This window comes from Rhinatrema bivittatum, chromosome 4 (genome assembly GCF_901001135.1).
Source record: "Rhinatrema bivittatum chromosome 4, aRhiBiv1.1, whole genome shotgun sequence".
Taxonomy (NCBI): domain Eukaryota; kingdom Metazoa; phylum Chordata; class Amphibia; order Gymnophiona; family Rhinatrematidae; genus Rhinatrema; species Rhinatrema bivittatum.
In genome coordinates, this window is record NC_042618.1 from 254889160 (window position 1) to 254905977 (window position 16818).

The window sequence follows — 16818 nt, forward strand, 5'->3', positions numbered from 1 at the left end:
AATCGGTTAAATTCCCATTCTCTATATGAATTTGATTTTGATTATGAATATTTTTTCCCTGTGATTCTAGTATTGAAGTTGATGTTTGTTTCTTCCCCAAATTTACAAAATATATTTTCGCTATTGGAGGTATAGCTTCATTAGGAAATAACAAAATTTCCATAATATATTTCTTAAAAATATCTAGGGGAAGATGCATCTTCACAGAAGGGAAATTTACAATCCTTAGATTTTTATATCTGATCTCATTCTCGAGGAGTTCAATTTTCCTATTATTTGTTATTTCTCCTTGCATTATTTTCTCTTGTACATCATTCAGTTGTACAACTTGTTTTTCTATCACATTTATTTTTCCAGTATTTTCTTTAACAACAGATTCTATTTGAGATATATGATTTTTTGTACCAAGCATAGTATTTGCTAACATTGTAATAGAAGCTTCCAAAGATAACAACGCCTTCCAAACCAGTTCTAATGTAATTTCTTTCTTTTCCATCAATTGTAGGCCCAAGGCTGGAATCTCCCCCCCAACCCCCTGACCATGATTTCCCATGAACAGTTCCCCTCTGTCCTGAGATGTTGGAATCACCGCAATAGAGTCCGATTTTCCACCATCCACTGATGCAAGGGATTGCATCAAAGGGAGGGGGAAGTTCTTCCCGGGCTCTTCAGTAGATACTTGAAAGGAACCTTTCCCCTCTGACCCTACTCCGATAGGATTACTTCCAGCCTCCAACTTTGGGAAGGCGGTTGCATCAGGGACCAGGTGTTGGTTTCCACTAGGTATAGAGGGGACCTCTGGAGCTCCGGGGCTTAGTGATGTACAAATATCCGACATTGGAGACATGTGCTCTGAGTCCACCAATGTAATGGTTTGCCTACTCGGAGTGGACATGTTCGCTGGAGAAAAAAAACCGGTTATATTAGGTTGCGAGGGTACTGTTGGCGTGATCGGAGTCTCCACCCGAACTCTGCCCTTCCGCTTTGTATGAGGCATGAGATTTCAAAGAGGAAATTGGATATTAATATATCAGGTTCTTCTACTCAACTTTACTCACAGTTAGGTATCGTGAAGGAGAGCAGTGAGTCACGATACAGGAAATAATGTTATCCAACCCAATTCTCAGTCATATGAAGCCAAGCTTAGACGAAGCCGAGCAGACAAAGCCGTACGCCTTTGTCACGCGCGGCTTCGTCAGCGCGCCGGCGTCGGCTGCGCGCCGCAGGAAGGCGTTTTAAATACCTTCGTAGTTGGAGGAAGTGACGTCAGCAGCGTTTAAGGCAATGCGGGTAACAGTTCCAATATTGAGAAGGAAATAAGCCGTTGAGGCCAGCTACCGCTAGACCCCCGGTAAGGAAACTTCTCCCTGTTCTCCTCGATAGTTGTAAACGGAAGGCACTTTAAATACCTTCGTAGTTGGAGGAAGTGACGTCAGCAGCGTTTAAGGCAATGCGGGTAACAGTTCCAATATTGAGAAGGAAATAAGCCGTTGAGGCCAGCTACCGCTAGACCCCCGGTAAGGAAACTTCTCCCTGTTCTCCTCGATAGTTGTAAACGGAAGGCACTTTAAATACCTTCGTAGTTGGAGGAAGTGACGTCAGCAGCGTTTAAGGCAATGCGGGTAACAGTTCCAATATTGAGAAGGAAATAAGCCGTTGAGGCCAGCTACCGCTAGACCCCCGGTAAGGAAACTTCTCCCTGTTCTCCTCGATAGTTGTAAACGGAAGGCACTTTAAATACCTTCGTAGTTGGAGGAAGTGACGTCAGCAGTGTTTAAGGCAATGCGGGTAACAGTTCCAATATTGAGAAGGAAATAAGCCGTTGAGGCCAGCTACCGCTAGACCCCCCGGTAAGGAAACTTCTCCCTGTTCTCCTCGATAGTTGTAAACGGAAGGCACTTTAAATACCTTCGTAGTTGGAGGAAGTGACGTCAGCAGCGTTTAAGGCAATGCGGGTAACAGTTCCAATATTGAGAAGGAAATAAGCCGTTGAGGCCAGCTACCGCTAGACCCCCGGTAAGGAAACTTCTCCCTGTTCTCCTCGATAGTTGTAAACGGAAGGCACTTTAAATACCTTCGTAGTTGGAGGAAGTGACGTCAGCAGCGTTTAAGGCAATGCGGGTAACAGTTCCAATATTGAGAAGGAAATAAGCCGTTGAGGCCAGCTACCGCTAGACCCCCGGTAAGGAAACTTCTCCCTGTTCTCCTCCCTTTCCACCTTTCTTAATGCATGGAATACATCTGGACTGCACTTCTAAGATTGTATTTTAAACAATGTCTATACCTGTTGTACACTTTTAACCTTTGCAGCTGCACCTTTCAGTTTTTTCTAACTATTTTCCTCATTTTATCAAAATTTCTCTTATAAAAATGTAATTTTAGAACTGTAGATTTACATATTGTCCCCCTTCCAGTCATTAGTTCAAATTTGATCATATTCTAATCATTATTGCCAAGTGGCCCCAACACCATTATCTCTCATCCTGCATTCCACTAAGAATTAAATCTAAAATAGCTCCATCTCTCGTTCGTTCCTGAACCAATTGCTCCATGAAGCAGTCATTGTTGCGCTGGAAGTGGACCCTTGGCCTGGTGCAGGATTGGTACGGCCTTCTGGTCAGACCCAGAGAGCGCCTGCCACCAGGAGGCAGAGCACACTAGAAGACAGAAGCTAGCTGAAACTTCACCAATAACAGTCCGGGATTTCCGCAGGTTGAGCTAATGGGTACCCAGACTGCCTGGACTTAGGTGGGCCTCAGATGGTCTCCCGGAGAGGTATCAGAAAGGTGTGTCTACCACGAGCAAAGGTGTGTGGCTGATGTGGAATGAATGAGCTAGACCTAAACCGGAAGCTCCAGAGACCTCAGGGAGGCAACATTTCAAGGAGGTCCTCTGGGTGAGACAGGCAGCGCCTGTAGGTCTAGCCAAGTGGAAGCCATGGTTGTTTCCAAGCAGGTTGGCCCAATGGTCACAGGAGGCTAGAAGAGAGTGTCCGAGTAAAGCACAAGGGTCAGAGCAGAGTATCAGTCCAGAGTATCAGTCAGCCAAAGCAGGGGTCAATACCAGAATCAGTCCATGCAAAGTTGAGGCAAGCGAGGGTCGGTTCCAGGCGGCAGACAATAGAGTGGTCAGGCAGGCAGAGGTCAGTACCAAAGGTCAGTTCAGATAGGTACTACCTGGGAAGGATACAGGAACATGGAGATGCTGGGACTGGAGACGCTGGATCAGGAGATGCTGGAACAGGAGACACTGGAAACACGGAAGCAAACTATCACACTCTATAGGCAAGGCTCTGGGGGAAGAGCCTCGTCTTATATACCAGGGCTATGTGATGTCATCTCCGGGCACCACAGACTGAGTTCCCGCGTTGGGCCCTTTAAAGGGAAGTGCGCACCTAGGGGTGGGGCTGACACCATGGAGGACACCGAGCCCCGGCATGAGGAGCGCTAAGAAGGCCCGGACGGGCCTGGGAACGTCTTGGAATGCCACGGGCGATGGGAGGTGGCCACGGACACCAACGAGGGGGAGTCTGAGCTGGTGGAAGGAAGCGCGAGGTGAGCGGGGTCGGCCACGGTGCCGGCACGGCCGGGAAGCGCAACCAGTACCCCCTTCTAGGCCTCCCCTTGCCGGGCTGGCTTCTCAGGATGGTTTCTGGTAGAATCCCCCGAATCATATCTTTATCGAAGATATTGTGTGAGGGCTCCCAGGAATTTTCTTCTGGGCTGAAACCCTCCCATGACAGGAGGTACTCCCAATGGCCCCTGACGATGTCGAACATTGAGGACCTCTGGACTTGAAGGGTGTTCTCAGGTCTGGTTGTATAATGAGTGGGAGTTGGAGGCCTTCGGGAAGGCCAGGAGAGGACCAAAGGTTTCAACAATGAGACGTGGAACATGTTGTGGATTCCCATGGAGGCAGGGAGTTGCAATTGATAGGTGACTGCATCAATACGTCGCAGAATAGAGAAAGGACCAATGAATCTGGGAGCTAGTTGTTGAGATGGTAGTCATAGTCGAATATGTTTCATACTTACATAGAAACATAGAAACATAGAAATGCCAGGCAGAAGAAGACCAAACGGTCCATCCAGTCTGCCCAGCAAGCTTTCACACTTATTTTTTTTTTCATACTTTTCTGTTACTCTTGCCCCTTTAAATATCTTTTTTGTTTCTATTTCCCTTCCACCCCTGCCATCATAGATAGCAGTGCTGGAGCTGCTCTCAAGTGAAGTATCTAGCTAATTGGTTTGGGATAGTAACCACCGTAATAAGCAAGTTACTTCCACGCTTGTTTACCCAGCCTGTGCAAACTCAGTCCTTGTTGGTTGTTTGAATACAAATCATCTTTTCTTCATTCCCCCTGCTGTTGAAGCAATGAGCTCCTGCTGGATATGTATTCTAAGTGAAGTATCACACTTGATTCGGGTGGTAGTAACCACCGTAACAAACAAGCTACACTCATGCTTATTTGTTTTACCAAGACTATGTAATTCAGACCATTGTTGGTAGTTGTCTGAATATAAATCATCTTTTCATCATTCCCCCTGCCATTGAAGCAGAGAGCTATGCTGGCTATGCATTGAAGTGAAGTATCAGGCATTTTTGGGTTAGGGTAGTAACCGCCGTAGCAAGCAAGCTACTCCCCTGCTTTTATGTGGATGCAAATCCTTTTATCCACCATTTCCTCTTGCCATTGAAGCATAGAGCAATGTTGGAGTTTGCATTAACCATGTATATGTTTATTGAATAAGGATATAATCTCCAGGTAGTAGCTGTCATTCCCGCAAGGCCACCCCCATGCCTCTTCTCTTCATTCACATCCTCTAGGCTTTATGGATCCACAGTATTTATCCCCACGCCCCCTTTGAATCCTTCACAGTTTTGGTCTTCACCACTTCCTCCGGAAGGGCATTCCAGGCATCACCACCCTCTCCGTGAAGAAATACTTCCTGACATTGGTTCTGAGTCTTCCTCCCTGGAGTTTTAAATTGTGACCCCTGGTTCTGCTGATTTTTTTTGCAATGGAAAAGGTTTGTCATTATCTTTGGATCATTAAAAACATTTCAAGTATCTGGAAAGTCGGTATCATAACACCCCTGCTCCTCCTTTCCTCCAGGATGTACATATTTAGTTTCTCAATCTCTCCTCATAAGTCATTCAATGAAGGCCATCCACCTTTTTGGTTGCCCTTCTCTGAACCGCCTCCATCCTGTCTCTGTCCCTTCGAGATACGGTCTCCAGAACGGAACACAGTACTCCAGGTGAGGCCTCACCAAGGACCTGTACAAGGGGGATAATCACTTCCCTTTTCTTACTCGATATTCCTCTCTCTATGCAGCCCAGCATTCTTCTGGCTTTAGCTCTCGCCTTGTCACATTATTTCGCCGACTTCAGATCATTAGACACTATCACCCCAAGGTCTCTCTCCTGCTCCGTGCACATCAGCCCTTCTCCCCCCATCGAATACAGTTCTTTCGGATTTCCACACCCCATATGCATGACTCTGCACTTCTTGGCATTGAATCGCAGCTGCCATATCTTCGACCACTCTTCCAGGTTCCTTAAATCCCGTTTCATTCTCTCCACTCCTTCTGGCGTGTCCACTTTGTTACAGATCTTAGTGTCATCTGCAAAAAGACAAACCTTACCTTCTATCCCATCCGCAATGTCGCTCACAAAAGATATTGAACAGGACCAGTCCCAACACAGACCCCTGCAGCACTCCACTCAACACCGCTCTCCTCTTCAGAGTAAGTTCCATTTACCATCACACATTGTCTTCTGTCCATCAACCAGTTTGCAATCCAGGCCACCACCTCGGCACTCACTCCTAAGCTTCTCATTTTATTCACCCAGTCTCCTGTGTGGAACTGTATCAAAAGCTTTGCTGAAGTCCAAGTAGATGACATCGAGTGCTCTTCCTTGATCCAATTCTTTGGTTACCCAGTCAAAAGATTTGTCTGACAGGACCTTCCCCCTGGTGAATCCACTGCTGCCTCTGGTCCAGCAATTCTTCCAACTGTAGATAGTTCACTATTCTTTCTTTAACAGCGACTCCACTAATTTCCCACCACTGAGGTGAGGCTAACCGGTCTGTAGTTACCAGCCCCTTCTCTGTTTCCACTCTTGTGAAGTGGGATCACCACTGCTCTTCTCCAGTCACTCGGCACCACTCCCGTTCTAGGGATCTATTGAACAGGTCACATAGTGGACCCGCCAGCAAATCTCTCAGCTCCCTCAGTATCCTGGGATGAACCTCATCAGGCCCCATGGCTTTGTCCACTTTCAGATTCCCCAGCTCTTCCCATACAATCTCTACTGTAAATGGAGTTACATCTACTCAATTCCCCTCTAGTTTCTTGTTAACTAGCGATGGTCCTTCTCCAGGGTCTTCTTTAGTGAACATAGAACTGAAGTATTCGTTTAATATTTCTGCCATTTCTTCGTCTCTCTCCACACATTGATCCTTTTCACCTTTCAATTTCACTATACCACTTTGAACTCTTCTCCTTTCACTGATGTATCTGAAAAATGTATTTATTTATTTATTTATTTATTTATTTAAATCTTTTCTATACTGTCGTTAAGCGGGTGCCATCACAACGGTTCACGATAAGGCACAAAAACTATGTTGTATAAAGTGTTTAGAATTCTAACTCTTAAACAGGTGCCATCAAAAATACTGTAACATAATATCATAATAATACTATTTGGTGAGCGTTATAAGTCATGTCTAGTTTTTTCTAACTCCGCATAAGATTGGTGTTACTTAACTCTAGTTCTTTGTTGTTTAAAATAAAAAGAAGAATTTAGAATATAGGAGAGAAAACACACTTTGAGAAGAAAGGTGGTGTGTGTGTGGGAGTTTGCCTGACTGCAGTTAACATTTCCCTGGGTTCTATTCTCGATTCTCTTTGTGGTATGCTTGCTTAAATAGCCATGTTTTTAAATTTTTTCTGAATGTTTTGAATGTTTGTCATCTCTCTTTACCTCTTTGGCAATCCTTTCTTCCGCTTGACTTTTTGCTGTCTTGATTACTTTCTTTGTCTCCCTCAGATCTACCAGATATTTTTCTTGTTCTCCTCCCTTTGGGATCCTTTATATTTCTTGAATGCTGTTCTTTTAGCCTTTATTTGTCAGCCACCTCCTTGGAGAACCAGATAGGTTTCATTTTTATTTTGCTTTTCTTTACTTTTCTAACATATAGATTATTTGCCTTGGTAATTGCTCCTTTTAGTTTGGTCCACTGTTGTTCACCATCTCTCTCATTCTCCCAGCCTACTAGTTCTTCCTCCAGGTTCTTCCATTTCATCAAAGTCTATGTTTTTGAACTGCAAAACTTGGGTCTGTGTGCTTCTTTTCCATAACCTTTTAGTGATATTAAACTGTACTGTTTGATGATCACTGGTGATGAGGTGGGTGCCCACCCTGGACATCAGAGACATTATCTCCATTAGTAAGAACTAAATCAAGTATAGTTCCCTCTCTCATGGGTTCCATTACCATTTGTTGAACAAAGCTCCTTGCAGAGCATCCACTATTTCTCTACTATTGTTAGATTCTGTAGATGGGATTCTTCAGTCTACATCCAGCAATTAAAGTCTTCAACAATCACCACTTCTCCCTTCTTTCCCATCTTTTGGATGTCTTCAACCAGATCTCTGTCAAGCTCTTCTTTTTGGTTTGGAGGCCTGTAAACCACTCCAATAAAAATGATGTCCCATCTTTTTTAGGTTGGCCCTTAGTGCTTCTTCATTGCCCCAACTTCCTTGCAGCTCAGATGCTTGGATATTGTTCCTGATATAAAGAGCCACTCCTTCCCCATTCCTATTCTCTCTGTCCTTCCTTAACAAGTTATAGCCCGGTATTGCCGTTCCCAATCGCGAGATTCCGTGAACCACGTCTCCGTGACAGCAACAATGTCCAAGTCCACCTCCACCATTAGAGCTTGCAGATCTGGGATTTTATTGCCCAAACTATGAGCATTGTGCTCATAGCTTTCCAGCTTTCCTCGTTCAGGTTCTGCTGTTCCAGGACTCCTTTTGGCCAGGCCAGAACAGTGGTGCGGCCCGACGATGGACGTCAGTAAAACGCTTGACCCGCTCGGCTGCTGATTTAGTCTCTCTTTTATCTGATTCCAAAGTCTGCATATAGTTTGTGCTGTAGACTGAGCTGCAAGTGAAGGTACACTGAGTGGAACCAGTAGGGGTAGGTGTGGTTGGCGGCCAAAGACTACCACAAAAGGTGAGACATCAGTGGCAGAGGCATCGTGAGTGCTGTGGGATAGCTCTACCCAAGGCAGGAGGTCAACCAGTTATCTTGCTGGTCGTTGACATATGATCATAGAAATGATTTTAAGGAATGGTTTGTCCTTTCAGTTTGGCCATTTCTTGTGGATGATAAGCTAAGGTTAAGTTTAATGTAATGCTGAGCTTCTTACAAAGGGGTCTCCAATATTTAGCAGCAAATTGAGGGTCCTGGTCGGAGTTGATTTCCTGAGGTAGTCCATGGAGACGCAATACGTTGGTTAGGAAGAGTTTGGCTAGCTCTGGAGCTGAAGGAAGGCCAGGTAGTGGGACAATGTGGGCCATCTTTGAGAAGCTGTCAATAATGACCCAGATACCATGTTTCCTTTTAAAGGAGGCAGGTGCACGATAAAATCAGTGGAGAGACTTGACAAGAGTTCGGTGGGTGCAGGAAGAGGTTGGAGGAGGCCCCATGGGCGGCCAGTCGGAGGTTTTTGCTGCATGCAAACTGGACAGGAGTCCAATTAGTCATGGGAGTCTTTTATCATACTAGGCCACCAATAGTGCCTTCAAAGCATCTCGAGAGTCCGGGCTCGGCCGGGTTGACCAGCTAGCTTAGAATCGTGAGCCCAATGGAGCAAACGCTCACGGAGATGGCAGGGGACCACCGTTTTCCTGGCTGGTACCGTGGTGGTGACTGCAATCGATATGCAAGCTGGATCGATGATGTGCTTTGGAGTTTCGGGTGTATCTTCCGGCTCAACGGAGTGAGAGAGCACATCTGTCTAGATTTTTAGCTGCTGGGCGATAGCGAAGTTTGAAGTTGAAAAGTTCAAAGAACAGGGCCCAGCAGGCTTGTATGGGATTGAGTAATTGGGCCTCCTTGAGGTGTTCTAGATTCTTGTGGTCAGTAAATATTGTGAACTTGGGTTGTGCCCCTTCCAGCCAAGGACGCCATTCCTGGAGAGCTAGCTTCACAGCTAGGAGTTCACAGTCCCCTATAGTGTAATTTTGTTCCATAGAGGAGAATTTGTGTGAGTAGAAAGAGCATGGTACTAAGGTTCCTTTAGTAGAGTATTGACTCAGAACCGCTCCCGCTCTGATGGCGGATGCGTCAACTTCAACAATGAAGGGATGGTTAGGATCCGGATGATGTAGACATGGACCGGAATAGAAGGCTTCCTTCAAGGAATGGAATACTGACTCGGCTTTGTGACTCCACACTCGGAGGTCATATCCCTCGGAGATCATCCCTCGGAGGTCATGGCAGTAAGTGGAGCGGCTAGAGAGGAGTAGTTAGCAATAAAGTTTCGATAGTAGTTTGTAAACCCAAGGAATCTTTGTAGGGCATGGAGGCCCACTGGTTGTGGCCAATCTCGAATACCCTGGAGTTTATCAGGGTCCATGGTGAAACCGCGGTTGGAAATAATGTAGCCTAAAAATGGGAGACTGGGTTGTTTGAAAATACATTTCTCTAATTTTGCATAGAGATGATGGTCTCTGAGACATTGGAGGACTGTTTGGACATGGGAATGATGGGACTTTAGGTCTTTGGAGAATATTAATATGTCATCCAGATATATCACGACAAAGGAATATAAAAGGTCCAGAAAGATCTCGTTCATTAAGCACTGAAATACTGCAGGGGCAGTGCAAAGCCCAAAGGGCATTACTACGTACTCGTAGAGGCCATCTCTTGTGTTGAAGGCGGTCTTCCATATGTCTTCTGGTTGGATTCGTACAAGGTTGTACACCCCTTGCAGATCCAATTTCGTGAAGATTTGTGTCCCCTGCAGATGATCAAATAATTTGCTAATGAACGGCGCAGATAACATTCCTTACGAGTTACTGAGTTCAACCCTCTGTAGTCTATGCAGGGTCTCAAGCTGCCATCCTTCTTCTTTACGAAGAAGAACCTGGCTCCGGCCGGGGAATTAGAGTGTCTGATGAATCCTTTATCTAAATTCTCCTTGATGTACACCGACATGGCTTGTGTTTCCGGAACTGATGGGGATAGGTTCTGCCCTTGGGAGGCATGGTTCTGGGTAGTAATTCTATGGTACAATTAAATTCTTGAAGTGGCAGCAGAATATCAGCGTTTATTTTGGAAAATACATCCTTGAAGTCCAAATATGGAGAACGCAGTCCAGGAAGGGTTGTAGTGTTGAGAATGGTCACAGATGGAGACACTTGTTGTAAACAGTGCTTCTGACATTGAGGACCTCACTGAGTCAGTTGTAGGGACTGCCAGTTGAAATGGGGTGCATGTAACTGGAGCCAGGGAAGTCCAAGGACTACAGGGTATGTGGACCACTTCAGGATAAGGAGAGAGATGTCCTTATCGTGGTGGAGGGCTCCAACGGTGAAGTGAATGGTCATGGTACAGTGAGTAATACGACCGGGGTGATGCTCCCCCTGGATCGAGGTGATACGGAGAGGTACTCCTAGTTGTTGGGCCTGTATCTGAAGAAGTTTAACGATATCTTCCATGATAAAGTTTCCACTCGCCCCAGTGTCTATGAGGGTGGTGGTAGCAAAGGAATGAGTCTCCCCTAGGAGGGAGATAGAAAGCAATAGTTGAGGGCCAGAAACAGTAGCGCCCAACCTTGGGACCCCTGCCGGCTCAGGCTTTGGAGTTTTCCGGATGCACAGGGCAGGTTTGAAGAAGGTGTCCAGAACCACCGCAATATAAGCAGAGGCCTGCTTTTCTGCATCAGAGATGTTCCTCTGGAGTCAAGCAACCACAATTGATTTGCAAGGGCTCCTCTGGTGGCTGAGGAGCCGGTAAAGCCTTCAATGGAGGACTCACTGCACATGATGGTCGTGGAGCAGGAGCTCAGAGGACCCTCACCTCCTGATGACGTTGTCGTAGACGGTAGTCAATTCTACCGACCAGGGAGATCAGTTCTTCCAGGGAGACAGGTATCTCGTTTGCAGTCAGTTCATCCTTAAGAGCCGGAGACAGTCCCTCAAGGTAGAGTGCCATTAAGCAGTCTTCTTGCCAACCTAGTTCAGTAGCTAGTGTTCTGAACTCTACTTTATATTCAGCAAACAGGTGTGAGCCTTGACGGAGGTAGAGTAGGTGGTGGCCAGTGACCGCTTGTCAGCCCGGGTCCTCGAAGTTACCACGGCCTTCAAAGGTACCAGGGCCTTCCCCTCCAGGCATGAAAGAATGAAGGTGATCTTAGTTGTTTCATCAGGAAACAGCGAGGGTTGCAGTGAGAACTGCATATAGCATTGGTTTAAGAAGCCTCAATAAAGGTGCGGAGCCCCATTAAAGTGGGGTGGAGCTGGGAGGGCCAGGGGTGCTCAAGAGGATAAGCTTTGGGCAAGACCTCCTGAGATGGCCATGACAGACTCCTCCAACTGAGAGCGTAATCTTTCCACGGAGGAGGCCAATATTTCCAGGACCTGTTGTTGTTCTCGGACACGATTAGCCAGACCAGGAATGGTCTGCAAAGCAGGAGACTCCGCCGAGTCCATGGCCTTGGCAACCTGTTGCACTGGAGGTGGACCCTTGGCCTGGTGCAGGATTGATATGGCCCTCTGGTCAGACCCAGAGAGCACCTGCCACCAGGAGGAGGAGCACACTAGGAGACAGAGGCTAGCTGGAACTTTGCCAATAACAGTCCGGGTTTCCGCAGGTTGAACCCTTGAGTACCCGGACCGCCTAGACTTAGGTGAGCCTCAGATGGTCTCCTGGAGAGGTATCTGAGTGGTGTGTCTACCACGAGCAAGGGTGCTTGGCTGATGCGGAATGGATGAGCTAGACCTGAACTGGAAGCTCCGGAGACCTCAGGGAAGCAACAGTTCAGGGAGGTCCTCCGGGTGAGACGCCCAGCACCTGTAGGTCTAGCCAAGTGGAAGCCTCTGTTTTATTGCAGCGCAGCGGTGCCATCAAATAGCCGCATGCCCATCACAACCGGGAAACTCCCGGCCTAGGACCTGAAGGAGGTATCATTCCTGGGCCTAACTTCACCAGCACCTCCACTAACTCTACCAGTGGCGCTAACGTCGGCGGCGGGTGAGTTCCATACATAAGCCCTGGTAGACTCTGGCGTGGGCGGCAATTTTATCATACAGAGCTAGGTGGAGCACTTGAAGATTCCCTGGTCCATGTTCCAGCTCCACTGGTCATCTCATTGATACAAGGAAAACCCCTCCTGGGTTGTGTGACTCACATCACAGAATCCATCCAGTTGAGGGTTGGACTCCTTCATCGCGAACAGATGGCTTTTCATGTCCTGGAGCATTCTATACATCCGGTTGTCTTTGGCCTTCCCTGGCTCCAGGAACACGGTCCCCAATTTGACTGGAAGACCTTGCAGCTGTCCCGCTGGGGGCTGAATTGTCACGGCAATTGCCTCAAATCAGTGATTCCAGTCTCCTGCTCCATCACCTCCACCAGTCTTCCAGGCCTGCCGGCCTCCTATGCCTCGTACATGGATGTTTTCTCAAAACAAAAGGCCAAGATCCTTCCACCTCATCGATCGTTCGATTGCGCCATCAACCTCCTCCCTGGCACGGAGCCTCCTCGGGGGCACACCTATGCCCTCTCGCCTGCAGAGACGCAGGCCATGACAGAGTACATCAAAGAGAACCTGGAGAGGAGCTTAATTCGGAAGTCAAGGTCCCCAGCAGGGGCTGGGTTCTTCTTCGTCAGAAAGAAGGACGGAAGCCTTCGCCCTTGCATTGACTACCGGGGCCTGAATGCTATAATGGTCAAGGACCGTTACCCCTTGCCCCTCATCTCCGAGCTCTTCGATCGGCTACAAGGTGCGAGGATCTTCTCCAAGTTGGATCTCCGAGGGGCTTACAATCTGATCTGTATCAAGGAGGGTGATGAATGGAAGACAGCCTTCAACACCCAAGATGGCCACTATGAGTATTTAGTGATGCCGTTCGGGCTCTGTAATGCTCCAGCAGTGTTCCAGAACACCATGAATGAGATACTTTGCGATCTCTTGTATCAGTGCGTGGTCGTATACCTGGACGACATCTTGATTTTCTCAGACTCTCTGACCACTCACCGTCAGCACGTCGTCCAAGTTTTGCAACGCCTCAGAGGCAACAAATTGTATGCGAAGCTTGAAAAGTGCCTTTTTGAGCAGGAGTCCCTTCCCTTCCTGGGGTATATTGTCTCCAATGAGGGTTTCCATATGGACCCCCAGAAGCTAAAAGCCATTCGGGAATGGCACAGCCATCTGGACTAAAGGCACTCCAAAGGTTTTTTGGGTTTCGCAAACTACTATCGATCATTCATACCTCACTATGCGTCCATCATTGCCCCGATGACAGCCCTGAACCCGGAAAGGCACGGATCACAGAACTGGACTCCGGGAGTAGAGGCCGCCTTTCATCGCCTCAAGGAGGCGTTTCTTCAACAACCATGCCTTCGGCATCCGGATCCGCAGCAGCCGATTTTCATCGAAGTGGACTTGTCCTCAGAAGGCATAGGGGCCGTTCTGAGCCAGACTTCTGAAAGTCATAGGTTACGTCCGTGTGCCTTCCTCTCCTGCCAGTTCTCTCCGGCAGAGCGGAACTACGCCATAAGCACAAGAAACTCTTGGCTATAAAGGTAGCCTTAGAAGAGTGGTACCCTTGGCTAGAGGGGGGACAACACCAGTTTACGGTCTATACAGACCATAAAAACCTTGAGTACCTGCACCGGGTGCAGCGACTCAATCCTCGACAGGCATGTTGGGCCTTATTTTTCACTTGTTCTAACTTTGTCATGCGCTATCGCCCTGCTGGGAAGAATATCAAGGCTAACGCCCTATCACTTGCGAGTCTACAGAAACGCTGATGAACCGCTGTTCATCACGAACCGTCACAAATTCTACTGTCTGCCACCAAGACCATCCCTCCCGGGAAGACCCTGGTTTCCGCCGCACCTGCGGAAGCAAGTCCTGGCATGGGCTCACGATTCCCGCTGCTCCGACCATCCAGGACAAGCTCGGACTTTACAAACTCTGTGCCTTTGCTATTGGTGGCCTAAGGTCAACAAAGATGTCTGGGCTTACGTGGAGTCCTGCCAATCGTATGCTCGTCACAAGAGGATCCCAGGGGCAACCCCAGCTTGCTTCAGGCCCTTACCAGCTCCCTCTGAACCATGGACCCATCTGGCAACAGATTCGTGGTTGACCTGCCGTCATCCAATGGCAACTACGGGTGGTCGTCGACCGGTTTAGTAAAATGGCACAGTTTGTGCCATGGCACAGTTCGTGCCACTCCCATCTGTTCATCCAGCACATCTTCAGACTTTCATGGCCTACCAAAAAGTATCCTCTCAGATCGAGGCCCTCAATGTACTGCCAAGTTTTGGAGGGCCCTCTGCCGGATGTTCGCGCTACCCTAGACTATACATCTGCTTATCACCCACAGACCAATGGTCTTGCGGAGAGAACGAACCAATCCTTAAAGCAGTTCCTCTGTATTTACGTCAATGAAAAACAGGATGACTGGGCTAGTCTGCTACCCTGGGCAGAATTCGCTCTCAATTCTCATCTCTCCATGGCTACCAGATCCTTGCCGTTTCAGATAGTGTATGGGAAGCAGCAGCGCCCACCGCTGCCAGTTCCCAATTCAGTTACGTCTCCGGTAACCCAACTATCTGCGGACAAGTTACACCGCCTGTGGGTCTCCACATGGCGCGCAGCTGATCAAAGCCAGTCAGGTGGCAAAAGGTATGCTGATCAGCGAAGAAGACCATACCCTCCTCTCTGTCCAGGCCAAAAGGTATGGCTAAGCACACAGTTCATCTGCCTGAAGCTGCCATCAGCGCGACTGGCCCCGCGATTTATTGGGCCATTTCCCATCATCCAACACGTTGGTGCCATCTCATATCAGCTTCGTCTTCTGCCTTCTCTCAAGATACACAACACGTTCCAAGTTTTCCTTTTGAAGCCTCTGGTGCAATCATGGCCTTCCAGCACGCCTCCAACTCCTCAACCTATTGCTTCCGAAGATGACCTCACTATCAAGTCCGAGAGGTTTTGGACATGAGGAAGCATAGGAAGAAATGGGAGTACCTGTTAGTGTGGGAGGGGTTTGGCCCTGAAGAAAACACCTGGGAACCATTGAGCAACATCTTAGACCGGGGCTTGCTTGAGCAATTCCACAGAGACAATCCATCTAAGCCCAGACCTCCGGGGAGGCGCCCTAAAGAGGAGGGTACTGTTGTGTTCCGCAGCCGTGGCCATCCATGACCGCGGCTCCCTACCTGAGCTCTGACGGCGGCCCGCCGCGGCAGCATCGGTGGAGGATGTCCTACTTATGTGCTCGGTGCCCCCGCATGTCGGCGTGGGCCTCTGGGCTAGTCGCCAGGTCGGGAGCCATCCATGCTCCTCCCTCACAGCAGCTAGCAGTGCTCCTCCGCAGCCCGAGATCCAATATGGCCACCACCATCTTAGGCGTGAGGCCACGCCTCCTCACCAGAATTAAAGGGACCTCGTCCCTTTAATTGTCTACAGCTGATTCCAATCCACTGGGCCAGAGAAAGTATAAAAGGAGACTTCCTCTGATCATTCCTTGACTTGGCAACGTCTTCCTACGCTGTCTAAGTCTGCTTGCTTCGGTGAATCTTCTAGTGCCTTGTATCCTTGTTCCTGGTTCCTGTCTTGTCTTGGTGTTCCTGGTTCCTGACTTCGGACTGGCAAGCGGTGATTCCTGGTGTGTGACTTCGAACTGGCAAGTGGCGATCCCTTGGTGTAAGACCTCGGATTGGTAAGCGACGACCCTCTGCCACTTGACCTTGGACTTCTTCTGGACCATCGTCTCCAAGGGCCCACCTAAGTCCCAGCGGCCTGGGTCCCTATGGGCTCCTCCCGGGGGGACCGAGGGCTTCCAGGGGTGAAGCTCCAGTTAGCCCTTCTCCAAACTCTCGACTTCTTGACCTCTCAAAGGTTCGTCTAAGTCCCAGCAGTCCGGGTCCCTACAGGCTCCTCCTGGGGGGACAGCAGACTTCAATTGGTGAAGACACAGTTCCTTTCCTTGACGCCACAACTCTTCATCTGCCTCCACAGTCGTCTCAGTCCCCAGTGCTGAGGGTCAGCTGGTCGCATCTTCTGTCCTGCCTCGTCACCCGACAGGAGAACCTGCGGATCTTCCTCCTAAGGTATACCATCCTCCCGTCGGTCCAAGGGTCCACAAGCCTGAGCATAACACTGTTTGAGACTCTTGAAAAAAAAAAAAGTCCTAGATCTGCAGTATCCTATTACTACCACCATTGTTGACTTCTCATGTGTATCCAGCATTAAAATCCATGTCTACACAGTATTTCTTATAAAACAATTTGTTTTTTGTTCTAGAGATACCTCTAATTAATGGTGTTCATTCTGTATAAAAGTTGAGAAACAATAAACAGAAAAAAGTCATAAATACTGCCATTTTCATACCAAAAAACAACCCTACTCTAGTTTCTGGCCTTGTCATTTGAGTCAGATTTAAAATCTGTAGGGAAGTGTTGGTGCTTTGACCTTGCCATGCAACTGACTAGTTCATGAAGTTCTTACCCACTTACTTTCCTCTCCATCTTTGGGGATGCTTTGCTTTCTGCTTTGGTCATTTTTATT

General features: G+C 48.1%; 1 protein-coding gene across 5 annotated transcripts in view; it reads left to right on the forward strand.

The window, feature by feature from the left end:
- WNT7B (Wnt family member 7B) overlaps positions 1-16818 on the forward strand; it is a 574266-nt gene that overhangs the window by 523090 nt on the left and 34358 nt on the right. The window lies entirely within an intron of this gene.